Source organism: Bos taurus, chromosome 6, assembly GCF_002263795.3.
Source record: "Bos taurus isolate L1 Dominette 01449 registration number 42190680 breed Hereford chromosome 6, ARS-UCD2.0, whole genome shotgun sequence".
Classification (NCBI taxonomy): domain Eukaryota; kingdom Metazoa; phylum Chordata; class Mammalia; order Artiodactyla; family Bovidae; genus Bos; species Bos taurus.
In genome coordinates, this window is record NC_037333.1 from 106,066,204 (window position 1) to 106,083,911 (window position 17,708).

The 17,708-nt window shown below is 40.6% G+C and overlaps 1 non-coding gene across 1 annotated transcript; it reads right to left on the reverse strand.

Moving 5' to 3' along the window:
• Window positions 1–7,827: 7,827 nt before the first annotated feature.
• On the reverse strand, window positions 7,828–7,899 carry TRNAA-UGC (transfer RNA alanine (anticodon UGC)). Its single transcript has one exon. It is a non-coding gene; the product is annotated as a tRNA-Ala (tRNA).
• Between the last annotated feature and the right edge of the window lie 9,809 nt (window positions 7,900–17,708).

Sequence of the window (17,708 nt, forward strand, 5' to 3'; positions counted from 1 at the left end):
CTTGGCTACCCTCTGAGGTGATGGTAAGAGATCCACCTGTGAGGAGCTGAGATGCTTATCTTTTAATTCCCAACCCTCATTGGGTGGGGGTGCCCCTGTGGTGTGCTCTTCAGGTGGGCTCAGAGAGCAACCCATCTGGAGACAGCCTCAGGTGAACTAGCAGAGAAATGCAGATGCTTGAAGAAGGATGCTGTCAGCCTTCAAAAGAACCTGTCCACTTGGGCTGTAGGTGAGCTGGGTGTGGGCCAGGGAGTGTGGGTGAGACATTGGCAGTTTGTGTCTGCTGCAATGTGTATCCCAGGCCAAGAGGGATCAGGAGATATGAACAAGAAGCAATGGGTACAGAATGGAGAACACAAGGCATGATGCTAGGAGGCAATAGGGCAGTAGGCACAGAGAAAATATGAGTTAGACTAGAAGACCTAAGCAGTTAGCACAGATCTACAAATTTCCCTGCCAAGGTGACTGGAGCCCCCAAGGTCCCACATACAGAATCCATCTGCCATGTCAGTGTGGTGAGATCAAAAACTACTTTTCATGATACCTGTGAGATTCTGTCCTTTCTGTCAACTCATGTGTGTCCTTAAACTATCCCATCTCTTCTTCCTTAAACCTACTTGAGTGCGTCTTTGTTTCTTGCCAGCCTAAGAGCCCCAACTAAATCACTCCTTAAATCTGTAACCCGATCTCAGCTAATCCAGAGCCTCGGGCCTCATCATAAATGCTGGTTGGTGTTCTGCCAGGCAGCATGGTCAGGACATGAAGAAGGCAGACTGTGGAGTCAGACCACTTGGGTTTAATTTCCAGCTCACCTACTTTTTACTGTGTGACTTCAGCAAGTTACCTTAACTTCCTTGTGCCTCAATTTTCTTATCTCTAAAGTGGGGATAATGATACCTATCTTACTGCAATGGGGCTTCCCAGGTGATACCAGTGGTAAAGAACCTGCCTGTCAATGCAGGAGACATATGAGACATGGGTTCGATCTGTGGGTCGGCAAGATCCCCTGGAGCAGGAAATAGCAACTCATTCTAGTCTTCTTACCAGTTCATTTCAGTTCGGTTCAGTTGTTCAGTCGTGTCCAACTCTTTGCGACCCCATGAGCTGCAGCATGCCATGGTGATGGTCTCCCTGTCCATCACCAACTCCCAGAGTCCACCCAAACCCATGTCGATGGAGTCAGTGATGCCATCCAGCCATCTCATCCTCTGTCGTCCCCTTCTCCTCCTGCCCTCAATCTTTCCCAGCATCAGGGTCTTTTCGAATGAGTCAGCTCTTCACATCAGGTGGCCAAAGTATTGGAGTTTCAGCTTCGATATTAGTCCTGCCAATGAACACCCAGGACTGATCTCCTTGAGGATGGACTGGTTGGATCTCCTTGCAGTTCAAGGGACTCTCAAGAATCTCCTCCAACACCACAGTTCAAAAGCATCGATTCTTCAGCACTCAGCTTTCTTTATAGTCCAACTCTCACATCCATACATGACCACTGGAAAAACCATAGCTGTGACTAGATGGACCTTTGTTGGCAAAGTAATGTCCCTGCTTTTTAATATGCTATCTAGGTTGGTTAGAGTCGGACATGACTGAAGCGACTTAGCAGCAGCAGCAGCAGGTTGGTTATAACTTTCCTTCCAAGGAGTAAACGTCTTTTAATTTCATGGCTGCAATCACCAACTGCATTATGGAGCCCAGAAAAATAAAGTCAGTTACTGTTTCCACTGTTTCCCCATCTATTTGCCATGAAGTGATGGGTCTGGACGCCATGATCTTAGTTTTCTGAATGTTGAGCTTTAAGCCAACTTTTTCACTCTCCTTTTTCACTTTCCTCAAGAGGCTTTTTAGTTCCTCTTCACTTTCTGCCATAAGGGTGGTGTCATTTGCATATCTGAGGTTATTGATATTTCTCCCAGCAATCTTGATTCCAGCTTGTGCTTCCTCCAGCCCAGCATTTCTCATGATGTACTCTGAATATAGGTTAAATAAAGGAAATCCCATAAACAGAGGAGCCTGGTGGTCTACAGTCCATAGGGTCACAAAGGGTTGGACATGACTTAGCAAGCACATGCATTGTTACTCTAATTTTTTTTAATATCTCAATGGATAGGAGGGAAAACTTGAAGACCAAGGTCCAATTTGGTGTTTTTCCAAGATTGAATGCCTCAAACATAATCTAGGAATGCCTCACTGTAGCAAGGGACCAAGTGGATACTCTTAGAGTCTCTTGGCAGATACTTCTGTTATTCCCAGATCTTTGGGGCTTCTTTGCCCATAAATGAGGGTGGGCAAGCTGGGATAATCTCGTTCTCTGCTTCAGGACACCTTGCGTATATGTAGCTGGGAGTTTCACTAAGTCTCTGCACAGGAAGATGTTAGAGGTAGCTTCGAGTCTGCTCAGTAGGAACCCCCAGCAGTTCCTCCATCGAGCAGGGATTCTGCTGAGGTTGACTCCCCTGGCAAGTGAGAACTGGCTGGCATTCTCTCACCAAGTCCAGGGACATCTTATTAAACTATTAGACTTCTCTAGTTTCTGTTTACATTTTTCACTACCCATTAAATTCTTAAAGGACAGAAAAAGTGTGATTAAGGCTGGAACTCTGTCTTGTCCCATGGTTTCTTCCCCTAGACTGTGATGCTCCTTAGAGCTGAGACAGGTCCTGGCTCCTCTGTTGGCCCCACTGGTCTATGGTCCCTGAAAACTGGAACAGAACTGATCTGTGAAAACACATGATGGCCAAAAAACATTTGATGCACATAGACACAGATAAAGTAATACTATCAAAGTCCTCCTCCAGGGGCATTCACATAATACTGCTCCCACCCTCCCCACCTATAACACTCTTTCAACATTGATGCCTATTAAAACTATTAATCCTTTAGATCTCAGCAAATATATTACCTCTCAAAGGAGTGATCCCAGGTTGGCCAATTAGCCAAGCCCCCTTGTTATACTTTGATGTCAAACTCTACAGCCTATCAAGAGGGTTATTCAATTGATAGGAATACAATGGTTAGTCAACTTCACAATTATATATTTAATGTCTGATTATATTTTATATTATGCTCCCCTTCCCCTCACTATAACCTTCATTATACCTAGAAACACATCAACTTCAGGCACCATGGCATCTTAGGTGTCCAGCAGAGTGACTGGAACATAGAAAAATCACAAAACAATATTTTCTTAGTCAATGAAAAAATGAACAAATATAAAGATGGCACACAAAAAATATGTTTACTACAACCCTGAGTCCTAAAATGATTAAAAAGCCAGTAGTTGGCTTTTATAGATCCAAGGTTGGCCAAAAACCAGCTGGAGGAGAAGTGGTTTAGGAAATATATAAAAGCTTTCTAATTATCTTTGTTATGGGGGTCCTTTTAGCCAGACAATTATGTTCTCTTGCTCTCCTTTCAGTAAACAGGTTTTGGAAGGGAGGTGCATTTCCATGATGTTTGCCGATTTTATAGATGCTTTTTTTTCCCCTTGAGCTGATGAGTGAATGATTATTTAAAAAGAAAGAAAGAAAGAAAAAAAAAAAACAAGTGGTTCAAATGGAGAGAGTTTTAGCCCACTGAAGCATTAGTTTAGTGTGGTACTTTTTTTTTTTTTTCTTAATTGCTTTGAGAAAAATAGAAACCTTTAATAATTAGAGTGATGTGCCCTTCAGGATTGTATGGGTACCAATCTTTGTAAAACTACGTGTAAATATCTTTGAGATGGAACTTAAAATCATCATTGTTTCTTTTATTTTTATGATTATTTTTAATGTAGCATGAACCAAATTGCTTGTTTCCACCACCACACATGTTATTTTGAAACACTGTCCATATTCAGCACAAATCCTATATATTAATTGAAATGTTCATATAACCCATCAATGGGAGGGTCATTGATTTCTCTTTAAAGAGAAGTTCAAATACCAAATGGTTATCTTTTTTTTTTTTTTTAAGAAGTCATCTCCATGGGGATCCGGAACTGCATGGTATCCTCGGGCTGGGCCGTGCCGGGCCGCACCAGCTGGATGAAGAAGTTGGTGCGGAAAACCCGGAGCTGGGGGTTGCCCAGCTGGTACAGAGGGTACAGCACGTTCCGCGCCATCACCCGCTTCCGGGGCCGCGGGCGGAAGGAGGGGCGGGCCCAGGCCGCCAAATGGTTATCTTTAAAGAATAGAAAGGGCATTTCCACTCACACATTGGGTATTTCATAGAAACTACCTAACCCAAACATATAGATTTTTCCTTTTTTCTATTTTATTGTTATTCTGAGGAACTCAGATTCATTGATTTTTACTAACCTATGCCAGTGTTTTCCAAACAGTGCTTTATCTAAATGAATGTCTTATCTCCTGTTTTGACAGTCTTCATGGTAAAGCAGGAGACTGAGTGAAAACCATTCCTTCCTTCATTTATTCACCTGTTCCTTCACCCATCTATTTGTTCAAATATTTGTTCATAGACTGAAGACAACTTTATTTGAAGTCTACCACCTGTCAGAAATGGTGCCAGGCTCAGCGTCGTGATACCATGATTCAAATTACCCTTCACTGCACCTGTGTGACCCTGGTGGAGGCCGTCCTCACACAGTTGGCAGATACATGATCCTTGTAGTGTTGGTCATTACCTCAATGCGTCTCTCCTTTTCTCACCAAAGCCTTACCTCTTGGGTGCAGAGATGAATCAACAGGATTGTCTGATGTTGGGTAGAAAAGGCAGGTGAGTCAACGGTTACAACTCAATGTGGTATGTGTGAAGATAGGGCTGAGAGTAGGTGTGTGTGAGAGCACAGATAAAGGGTGAATCCACCATGCTGAGGACATAGGGATGGAAAGGGAAGATGACCTCTGAGTTGAGTGTTGTCAGACACGTAGAACTGAGTGTAGCGAAGGGAGAAGGAAGGGAACTTAAGAGAGGGAGCCAGGTGTATCTGGATTTCCACAGGCTCTTTGACAGAGAGTTTCATAGTCAATGGAACTGCTTCTAGAATTGGAAATTGACATATTTTTCATTAGTCTAATAAAGGGGGAGCCTTAGAGAGACTCAGCATGGCCCTCCTGCCTCTTTTTTTTCCACCCCAGGTTCTTCCTCTCACCTTCCACGTGGTCTCCCCTCCTCAGCTGCTTTGTCCAAGTGGAAACTCACTCACTGCTGCTGGTGCCTGGAGCACACATTCCATGCCCATGTCTTTTCAACCAGTGCAATCCCGGGCTGAGTCCCCTGCCAGCCATCTGCTGATCTTGGCCAGCTGTGCAGACTCAGCGCCTCTGGTGGAAGGTGACGGTGAGCCTTCTGCAAACAGGAAGCACCCGGCTAATTCTGCTGATGATGCAAAATGGGAAAGGAAGATAGGCAGTCACCGTTTTTCAAACTGACAGCTGGAAATAATAAAAACAGACATGAGGCCAAATGTTCACTGGGGCAGAGCATCTTGATGGGAAAGTTGAAACTGAATCAACTTAATGAGGAGAGGAGGTGGCTTTGGGTATATTGCCTATCAGAATGCTGGGCATAGGCAGATAAAACCCCCAAACATTGACTTAATAGACATTAAGGAAGGAGATAAGGCCTCCAGGAAGCCTCCTGTACTTCCTATCTACATATAACCTCACTTTATCAACACCAATGCACTTATAAACCAAAATCTGAAATTCTGAAGCAGAGATTGCCTTTTCAGACAGAGTAATACCACAGGACCCAATTAACTGGGGACAAATAGAAAGTGGGAGATAAAATATTGTATAATGAGATCAGTTGGGGGATGTAAATGAAATCCCACAGTCTTGTAATATGATAGAAAAAATATTTATACAAATCATTATATTTATATGTAGAGCATCAAAGAGTTGCCCAAATCCAGTGCCCATGTGAAATCACCCTCTGGGCAATGGAGAATTCCAGGTATAGTTAGATTCTGGTCCAGAGATGCTCCATTTAGGAAAACCCGAACTGAATGAATCATCTATTATGAATCTGTGGTTGCACTCAGTTTCCGGAAAAACATAGACCTGGATTCTCAGAAATGTATTCCTCTACTGCTTCAGGCTTTCATTTCACATGATGTTACAGAAAGAGGTAACAAAAGGGAAAGGAAAACCTCAGTCATTTTCACAAACCTACAATTTACCAGATAATTTTTTTTTCACATACTTTCTTTAATTTACTTCACATTCATGCAAGAAACAGAACATAGTTCTTCATTTTACAAATTTGAACTCAAGGCTGTGTGTGTGCTTAGTCACTCAGTCATGTTTTCCAGCAAAAATATTGGAAGGGGTCACCAGTCCCCACCCCCACCCCCAGGGGAATCTTCCTGACCCAGGGATCAAACCCACAATTCCAGGATCTTCTGCATTATAGGTACATTCTTTACCCACTTGAGCCACTGGGAACTCAAGGATAGTAGATGCTAACTGACTTACTTAAGGCTGAAGAGTAGAAGAGCAGGGTCTGGGCCACCATTTCAGAAATGCTAGAAGCAAAGTGAATGACTCTGTTCTATACAGGATGAATCATAAGTTGTTCTAAGTACTACCTGGGTACATCTGTGTTTTTAACATCTGTGTTTTTAACATCTAGGTCCCCTCATCTTTATAATCCCACCCATCATGCTGCTGACTAGTGATCAATCATGTCGAACCCTGCAACCCCATGGACTGCAGCCCATCAGCCTCCTCTGACCACCAATCCCGACAAGCTGAAATAAGGTGCTTGCAATTCAAGGTGCTTACCTGTCCCATCTCTTATCTTCAAGATTAGTGACTCAAAGGAGAACTTTCCATTCACACTGAAGCTTTTGGAATAGAAGGAGAGGTGGAATTTATGCCATTGTTTGTGACTCTTTCTCTTTGATATTATTTAATAACCAGATAATCTCAGAAACAGAATCAAGCCAATAAATACCCAGGGACACAGCTACATAACTTTTAGTTAAATCACTTATTTTCTGTGGTATGCTGGTCGCTTGTTTGGGATTTCAGGTTCATATTAAGAAAGCTCCCATATATGATCTCCATCACCTAGTGGCAGTCACGAGCTACTATAAGAGCTACCAAAATCCAGCACAAATGCTGTTTCTTGTTTGGCTCTCAAGCAGTTTTTCTTTATTTTTTTCTTTCTTTTTTGATGATCAAAAACTATTTTTCTTCCAGTTTATTGTGATAATTAACCTACAGCACTGTATAAGTTTAAGGTGTACAGCACAATGGTTTGACATGTATACATCATAAAATGATGATCACAATAAGTGAATATCCATCATCTTATATAGATATTGTTGTTCAGTTGTTCAGTCGTGTGTGACTCTGCAACCCCATGAAATGCAGTATGCTAGGCTTCCCTGTCCAACACCAACTCCCAGAGTCTACTCAAACTCATGTCCATTGATTCGGTGATGCCATTCAATCAGCTCATCCTCTATCGTCCCCTTCTCCTCCCGCCTTCAATCATTCCTAGCATCAGGGTCTTTTCAAATGAGCCACTTCGCATCACGTGACCAAGGTATTGACGCTTCAGCTTCAGCATCAGTCCTTCCAATGAATATTCAGGGTTGATTTCCTTTAGGATGGACTGGTTGGATCTCCTTGCAGTCCAAGGGACTCTCAAGAGTCTTATCTAGCCCTGCAATTAGAAAGAATCAGTTGTTTGATGTTTAGTGTTCTTTATAGACATTAAATAAATAGAAAAAAGCAAGTATTTTTTTCTTGGATTTACTCTCTTAACCTCATGTATAACATAAAGCAGTGTTAATTATATTTATCTTGATGTAATTTTTAAAAATTCAAATCTATACGTGCACTAGCTATATTTTCCAAGAATTAAACAAGAAGGAAGTGGAGATGCTGGGGATTGAACCCAGGACCTCATACATGCAAAGCATGTGCTCTACCACTGAGCTACATCCCCATGTTCATGCAATGCTTTTAAATAAGTTTTGCCAGTGTTTAATCAAAGAAACTTGCCTGAACCAAACTATTTTACGTTAGGGGAAAAAAAGCAGTATTATTTCATGTGGATGTAATTTTGATAAAGGAAGTTGAAGTATATCACAGTTAGTAGCTCAACTCTGGCTTTATAAGAGATATATTTTATCTTCCATAGAGGCAGTAAATCCACAATTTACAAATTATTTTCACAGGAAAAGTGACAGCAGATTATATAAAAGAAAGCAGATAAAGATATAATGATCCAGGAATCCATTCCTTTATGAGGATCCAATTAAATTATATATTATTTAAATGTGTGATTATAAAAGTTATATAAGCTCATTATCAATATTTTTAAATATATATTTATACTATCAGAGATAACTTTTCCATGCAGGGTTACTGTTTCCCAGTCTTTCTTATAGAGTTCATTGGATATACAGCTTTGTATTCTGAATTATTCCCAGTTACACTATATAATCAACACTTCCCCACATTCTTCAAAAACCCACAGCAGCAGTTTATATGTAGCTGGCTCCAAATCTTTCAGTTAGCACAGTTCAGTCCCTGGCCACCAAAGCTTTAGGTACATTCACAGCAAAGATCAATTCTCCTCTTTGAATCTCTTGTCTCTGTGTTTACATGTTTGTGGCTTATTAATTTCATTTACACATAAGGCCTAATATCAGTTTCCCATCTTTTCCTGTAGATGATACTCAAGAAATATGCTTGGATTTGTATTGCTTCCCGCCTCTAGGATGAGCTCTCTTGAGCCACTAAGACCCAGCTTGGTCCACCTCAGCCTTCGTGGGATAGTGTGTTAGTTCCAAGAGGGCCTATCACCGTAACCCTGGTTTTATAATCCCTTGCTTACATGTTTATCTCTTGCACTGTGCTGTGGGCTGTACCCCAACTGAAGATGGAACTTAGTTTATCTTCACTCCTGAATCTTTGTCCTTTAATCTCTACACTTCATACCCAGTTCACAGGTGCTGAATAAGTGTTAACCATGTAAATGAACAAAGATGTAACTATTGAATTGGTTTGCTTTGGTTTTAATCTTTAAGTTGTTTTTGACTCTGCAGCCCCAAGAACTGTAACCCTCCAGGCTCCTCTATCCTAAGATTTTCCAGGCATGAATACTAGAGTAGGTTGAATATTGAATGGATAGATTCAAGTTACCAGTCAAGAGAGCCAAGAGTTAACACATAACATTATCTATCTTGGTAGGTTCAGCATATTTGAATCTACAGACCACAGCTTGGATTCAAGAAAAAGGGATAAAGAGTCCCCATTGTATATGGCAAGGCACCCTTCATGGGTCTCAAAAATTTTTCCATGTTGTGAAAGACCTAAAGAGAAGCTGTTAGCTTTTATAATGGCTCATGATTGTAGGAATGGCAATACATAATGTCTCTTCACACACCTTTCTATCTACAATGAACAATGCATCTCTTGAAAGCCAAGCCCTTGAAGACATCTATGGACCAGAAATAGATCTTATATACATTGAGATGACTAGGGCAGAATCTCAATCAAGAGCTATCTGGTGTCAACTGTTTGCATCATGCTTTCTTAATAATGTTTTGTTTTAATCGTATAATACTTCAAAAGCATAAGTAGAGCAAGAGTTATTATTTACATTTCAAAGATAAAAAGTAGGCTCAACAAGGGAAAATAAATGACTTATCTAAGGACTTAGTATCAATGAATAGGGCAGCCAGAACTCAAATTGATGTGTTCAATCCACTCTATAATGCTATTAAGGAAAAAAAAAAAATAGAAGAAAAAAAATCAAAAACATCCACTTACTTATATTCTTTAGGCATATCAATTGAACTAAACTTTTCTGTTAGATGCTAAAAGCTAGAAATAGTGAGTATTTATAATTGGAAATAACAGGCACATGGCAGTCAAAACAGGTCTATGCTTGGCTCACAGACATACTATCCATTCCATATGACCTCTGGGAAATTGACTCATCTCCCAAGGTCAGTTTTATCAACATAAAACTAGAAAAATAACACCTCCAACAAACAACTCTTCTGAAGATTGATACGGTGATATCATTGTGCACAGTGTCTGGAACACAGTAGGTCTGCCAACAACAGTACTGATATTTACTACCCCAATTCCTACAGATAAAGCAGACACTAAATATGTGTGCATGCTCAGTTGTGTCTGACTCTTTGCAGCCCCATGGACTGTAGGCAAAATTCTGTCAATGGAATTTTCCAGGCAAAAATACAAGCGGGTAACCATTTCCTTCTCCAAGGAATCTTCCCAACCCAGGGATCAAACCAGGGTCTCCTTGCATTGTAGGCAGATTCTTTACCATCTGAGCTACCAGAGAGGTTGACAATTCCACATGGAAAAACTCTCTTTCCTGTTGTACAGCTGTATCTCCATGGCCCTTCTCAGCATGAGACCAGCATTCCTGTGTGTGTGTATTAATGCCTGGGACAATGAGCTCTGTCTGGTCTGTCCATAATCTCCAAGATAAACTCTACATTCTGAAGGTTTCTTCTGAGTTCCCAGCTGTGATGCTCAACCTTGCTCCAAGAAAAGCAGGACTGTGTCTTCAGCCAGCCAGATGCTTTGTGCTCTTTGTACAATCTGAGTCAAGTTGAGAGCTTTTCACAAATAAATGGTCAGAAACTGATGTGAAGAGTCGACTCATTGGAAAAGACCCTGATGCTGGGGATTGAAGGCAAAAGGGGAAAGGGGCAGCAGAGGATGAGATGGTTACATAGTATCACCAACTCAATGGTTATTAACTTGAGTAAACTCTGGAAGATAGTGGAAGACAGAGGAGCACAGTGTGCTACAGTTCACGCGGTCACAAGGAGCTGGACACAACTTAGTGACTGAACAACAACTGTTTGGTTGTTAAATCCTGCTTCCAGAAGACAGACCTCCAAACAATCAAAGGCATAAATCTATTGTCATTTTTTAATCTTTTTTTAAAAAATGTTTTGATTTTATAATGGAGTAGAATTGATTAACAATATTGTTAGTTTCAGATGTATAGCAATGTGGTTCAGTTATACATATATCTTTTTCTTTTTCAAATTCTTTTCCCATTTTGATTATTATAGGGTATTGAGCAGTGTTCCTTGTGCTATGCAGTAGATTCTTGTTGGTTATCTATGTTATATATGGCAGTGTGTAGGTGTCAATCCAAACCTCCAATCTAGCATTTTCCATCCCTTGAGTCATCCTCTAGCAAAATCCTATGCCCCTCAACATCTCTGAATTCTTAGTCCCCTTTTCTACTCAGAACCTCCAAAAATGGCTGAATCTTTAGGATAAGGTGAGATCTTTGATTTCTCACAGGAAACAGTCCAGGATTTCTTTCTATCTGTCTGTGTGAGGTCTGTCTCTGGTACAAGGAATAGAGAAATGAGCCTATGGATGCATTGGGGCTCTGAGAGCTCTAAGATGCCTGCTTGTAAGATCTATGAACTAAGCCTCAACACATCTACCTTAGTTGCATCTTCCAGATCAAAGGAGGGATTCCTTCACCAGCAGAATTCTTTGATTTCTATGTGTCTAAAAATGGGAGCACAACTATTGATAAAGGCAGAAATTAGCAAAGTCTACATCAGCTGTAAATTATCTACATCAAAGCTGTGTTTTTATCATTTCCAGTGTTTTTTTTTTTTTTTTTTTTGGTTTCTTTTTTTCTAAACAGGCCAAGAAAGTGTTTGCAAAGAGAATGCATTCAGTTTAAGCTAATAACAGTTTTTTCATTAACAGTAATTTCAGTGTGTGAAATACTCAGGTTATTTGATGCTTGCTTGTGTGTAAAGGGTTTTGCAGGGGGTGTGGGTACCAGTTATAAGATTTTCTGTGGTGACTTTAAAAATCTTCACAAAGTCTTTGATAGTCTTCTGTTGATAGGTGGGATGTATAGCCATTTTCCCAGAATTTTGTCTGGCTTTAGTCCCTCATTCTTAACTGTAGAATTCAGCAGATATGACCTGCCTCTTATGAGGCTGGGTCATAGAAAGGGCAGAGGCATCCACTGTGTTAGCTGGGATGTGTTCCTTTGGAGAACTGAACTGGTACGTAGTCAGCTGTTCTGCTTTGAAATGGCTATGCCTTGAAGAAACCCAAACTATTGGAAAAGATACCACACTACTGGTATATGGGCACATAACTACTGTATGCTATTATCCATGTGGGGAGATGGCATGGGGAGGCCCAATGAGTTACAATGGACTACAATGGACAATACCTCAAAATCCTTTAGCTGAGCCCTTCCCAAATTCCCAATCGAGACAAACAGTGAATGATAATCAAATTATTGGCATTGCTTTAATTCACTGATTTGGGGCTAATTATTTTAAAAATAGAGACTTCCCAAGTGGCACTAGTGGCAAAGACAAATAAATAAATAAAATAAATAACAGCATGCCAATGCAGGAGACTAAAAGACACGGGTTTGATCCCTGAGTTAGGAAGATCCCCTGGAGAAGGGCATGGCAACCCACTCCAGTGTTCTTGCCTGGAGAATCCCATGGACAGAGGAGCTTGATGGATTATAGTCCATAAGGTCACAAAGAGTTGGATATGACTGAATCAATCCAAAAACGACAGAATGATCTCTGTTCGTTTCCAAGACAAACCATTCAAGATCACAGTAATCCAAGTCTATGCCCCAACCAGTAACATTGAAGAAGCTGAAGTTGAACGGTTCTATGAAGACCTACAAGACCAGGTTCGATGCATGATACTGGATGCTTGGGGCTAGTGCACTAGGACGACCCAGAGGGATGGTATGGGGAGGGAGGAGGGAGGAGGGTTCAGGATGGGGGACACATGTATGCCTGTGGCGGATTCATTTTGATATTTGGCAAAACTAATACAATTATGTAAAGTTTAAAAATAAAATAAAATAAAATAAAATGAAAAGATGTCCTTTTCATTATAGGGGACTGGAATGCAAAAGTAGGAAGTCAAGAAACACCTGGAGTAACAGGTGAATTTGGCCTTGGAATATGGAATGAAGCGGGGCAAAGACTAATAAAGTTTTGCCAAGAAAATGCACTGATCATAGCAAACACCCTCTTCCAACAACACAAGAGAAGACTCTACACATGGACATCACCAGATGGTCAACACCAAAATCAGATTGATTATATTCTTTGCAGCCAAAGATGGAGAAGCTCTATGCAGTCAACAAAAACAAGACCAGGAGCTGACTGTGGCTCAGATCACGAACTCCTTATTACCAAATTCAGACTTCAATTGAAGAAAGTAGGGAAAACCACCAGACCATTCAGGCATGATCTAAATCAAATCTCTTATGATTATACAGTGGAGGTGAGAAATAGATTTAAGGGCCTAGATCTGATAGATAGAGTGCCTGATGAACTATGGAATGAGGTTCATGACATTGTACAAGAGACAGGGATCAATACCATCCCCATGGACAAGAAATGCATAAAAGCAAAATGGCTACCTGGGGAGGCCTTGCAAATAGCTGTGAAAAGAAGAGAAGCAAAAAGCAAAGGAGAAAAGGAAAGATACAAGCATTTGAATTCAGAGTTCCAAAGAATAGCAAGAAGAGATAAGAAAGCCTTCCTCAGTGATCAATGCAAAGAAATAGAGGAAAACAACAGAATGGGAAAGACTAGAGATCTCTTCAAGAAAATTAGAGATACCAAGGGGACATTTCATGCAAAGATGGGCTCGATAAAGGACAGAAATGGTAGGGACCTAACAGAAGCAGAAGATATTAAGAAGAGGTGGCAAGAATACACAGAAGAACTGTACAAAAAAGAGCTTCACAACCCAGATAATCACGATGGTGTGATCACTGACTTAGAGCCAGACATCCTGGAATGTGAAGTCAAGTGAGCCTTAGAAAGCTTCACTATGAACAAAGCTGGTGGAGGTGATAGAATTCCAGTTGAGCTATTTCAAATCCTGAAAGATGATGCTGTGAAAGTGCTTCACTCAATATGCCAGCAAATTTGGAAAACTCAGCAGTGGCCACAGGACTGGAAAAGGTCAGTTTTTATTCCAATCCCAAAGAAAGGCAATGCCAAAGAATGCTCAAACTACCGCACAATTGCACTCATCTCACACGCTAGCAAAGTAATGCTCAAAATTCTCCAAGCCAGGCTTCAGCAGTGTGTGAACTGTGAACTTCCAGATGTTCAAGCTGGTTTTAGAAAAGGCAGCGGACCAGAGATCAAATTGCCAACATCTGCTGGATCATGGAAAAAGCAAGAGAGTTCCAGAAAAACATTTATTTCTGCTTTATTGACTATGCCAAAGCCTTTGACTGTGTGGATCACAATAAACTGTGGAAAACTCTGAAAGAGATGGGAATACCAGACCACCTGACCTGCCTCTTGAGAAACCTGTTTGCAGGTCAGGAAGCACCAGTTAGAACTGGACATGGAACAACAAACTGGTTCCAAATAGGAAAAGGAGTACATCAAAGCTGTATATTATCACCCTGCTTATTTAACTTATATGCAGAGTACATCATGAGAAACGCTGGACTGGAAGAAACACAAGCTGGAATCAAGATTGCTGGGAGAAATATCAATAACCTCAGATATGCAGATGACACCACCCTTATGGCAGAAAGTGAAGAGGAACTAAAAAGCCTCTTGATGAAAATGAAAGAGGAGAGTGAAAAAATTGGCTTAAAGCTCAACATTCAGAAAACAAAGATCATGGCATCCAGTCCCATCACTTCATGGGAAATAGATGGGGAAACAGTGGAAACAGTGTCAGACTTTATTTTTCTGGGCTCCAAAATCACTGCAGATGGTGACTGCAGCCATGAAATTAAAAGACACTTACTCCTTGGAAGGAAAGTTATGAGCAACCTAGATAGCATATTCAAAAGCAGAGACATTACTTTGCCAACAAAGGTCCATCTAGTCAAGGCTATGGTTTTTCCTGTGGTCATGCATGGATGTGAGAGTTGGACTGTGAAGAAGGCTGAGTGCTGAAGAATTGATGCTTTTGACCTGTGGTATTGGATAAGACTCTTGAGAGTCCCTTGGACTGCAAGGTGATCCAACCAGTCCATTCTAAAGGAGATCAGCCCTGGGATTTCTTTGGAGGGAATGATGCTGAAGCTGGAACCCCAGTACTTTGGCCACCTCATGGGAAGAGTTGACTCATTAGAAAAGACTCTGATGCTGGGAGGGATTGGGGGCAGGAGGAAAAAGGGGACAACAGAGGATGAGATGGCTGGGTGGCATCACTGACTCGATGGACGTGAGTCTGAGTGAACTCCAGGAGTTGGTGATGGACAGGGAGGCCTGGCGTGCTGCAATCCATGGGGTCGAGAAGAGTCGGACACGACTAAGTGACTGAACTGAATCAATTTAGCATGCATTACAAAAATAATAATTAGAACATTCTCTTTGTTAAATTTACTTACAGTTCAGTCAATTAAAAAACAAACTTCCTACTGTATGCCATGATCTAGAACAAGATAACGTCCCTGATCTTTAGTAGTTCACATCCTAGAAGTGAAATTGACTATGCAAATCACCAGGAATTCATTCTTTAGGGGACCCAAGGCTACCTTTATTGAGATAACTAAAATGAAAGCTCATCAAGCAAAGAAGATAGAGGAGGGCACTCCATCAAAGATGAACTGTGAGTGAAAGTTCAGAGTTCAGTCAGTTCAGTTCAGTTCAGTCACTCAGTCCTGTTCGACTCTTTGTGACCCCATGAATCACAGCACGCCAGGCCTCCCTGTCCATCACCAACTCCCAGAGTTCACTCAGACTTACGTCCATCAAGTCAGTGATGCCATCCAGCCATCTTATCCTCTGTTGTCCCCTTCTCCTCCTGCCCCCAATCCCTCCCAGTATCAGGGTCTTTACCAATGAGTCAGCTCTGCATGAGGTGGCCAAAGTATTGGAGTTTCAGCTTTAGCATCAGTCCTTCCAAAGAACACCCAGGGCTGATCTCCTTTAGAATGGACTGGTTGGATCTCCTTGCAGTCCAAGGGACTCTCAAGAGTTTTCTCCAACACCACAGTTCAAAAGTATCAATTCTTCGGCACTCAGCTTTCTTCACAGTCCAACTTTCACATTCATACATGACCACTGGAAAAACCATAGCCTTGACTAGATGGACCTTTGTTGGCAAAGTAATGTCTCTGCTTTTCTAGGTTGGTCATAACTTTCCTTCCAAGGAGTAAGTGTCTTTTAATTTCATGGCTGCAGTCACCATCTGCAGTGATTTTGGAGCCCAGAAAAATAAAGTCTGACACTGTTTCCACTTTTTCCCCATCTATTTCCCATGAAGTGATGGGACCAGATGCCATGATCTTCATTTTCTGAATGTTGAGCTTTAAGCCAACTTTTTCACTTTCCTCTTTCACTTTCATCAAGAGTCTTTTTAGCATCCAGAATCATGAGAAATAAATGTTTGCTGCTTACAAGCCACTCAATTTATGCTATTCTATTACAGCAGCCCAAACGGACTAAGACAGTATATAAATATAAAAATAACTTTAAAGAAATAGGATTATAATAAACATGCTATTTTATTGCTGCATAAAATTTCTGAATGCTTTTATATGTGAAAAATATATCTCTACATTATTATTTAAATGGCTAGAGACTAATCTGTTATATGCATGTACTATTATTAATTTAACCGATTTTTTATGGATGGACAATTATTTTTTGCTATTATAACAGTTTCTATGTTAACTATCCACTGACCACATGTTATTATGCACTTTCTTGAACAGGTATAGAGAAAAATTAACTGAAAAGGAAGTCTGTGTTAAAGGGATACACACTATAAATTTTGTATCATGTTGCTACATTCTTCACAAAATGTTATACCAATATTTACTTTCTATAGCATTGAATGAGAGTACCCATTTCCTTTTACCCCGTAATCACTAATGTTGCTATTTTTAACCTTTTCCAGTATTATAGGATAACAAAGCGTATCATTTCATTTCTATGAAAATATATCATCTCCTTTCTGTTTTCTGTGGGCTTGAATGTCTTGTCATATGGGTCCCTTTTGGGGTTAGGTATTTGTTTTTTGTTCCTTTTTCCATTGATGTAGTTGTCTTTTTTTTCGTATTTCTCTGTCAAACTTCTTAGCATAAAGCTAATAAAGCTATTTATTAAATTTCATATTTCAATTTTTGTTTTTATGTGGTTAAACTCACCAGTATTTTCTTTATGTTTTATATTTTTGACAGAGGTTGGAAATAATAATGTTATGAAAATGATACAGTTGCATTTTTGGAAAACCTCACAAGATCTATTGACTCATTGATGAATATAATAAGTAAGTTTAACTGTTATTTAAAAATGCAAAAGTCAATAGCTTTCTTGTAATAAAAATAAAAGGAAAATAGAACCCAAAATCCCAGTCACAATGGCAGTAACATTAAACAAATATAAGTAACCTTAATAAAAGATATAGCTTTTTAAATAATAAACCTGGAAGAACCAACTTAGACTAACATGCTGCTGCTGCTGCTGCTGCGTTGCTTTAGTCGTGTCCGACTCTGTGCGACCCCATAAACGGCAGCCCGCCAGGCTTCCTGTCCCTAGGATTCTCCAGGCAAGAACACTGGAGTGGGTTGCCATTTCCTTCTCCAATGCATGAAAGTAAAAGTGAAAGTGAAGTCGCTCATGTCTGACTCTAGCGACCCCATGGACTGCAGCCTAACAGGCTCCTCCATCCATGGAATTTTCTAGGCAAAAGTACTGGAGTGGGGTGCCATTGCCTTCTCCAGACTAACATGAAAAATAAGCAAATAAAGAAACTTAC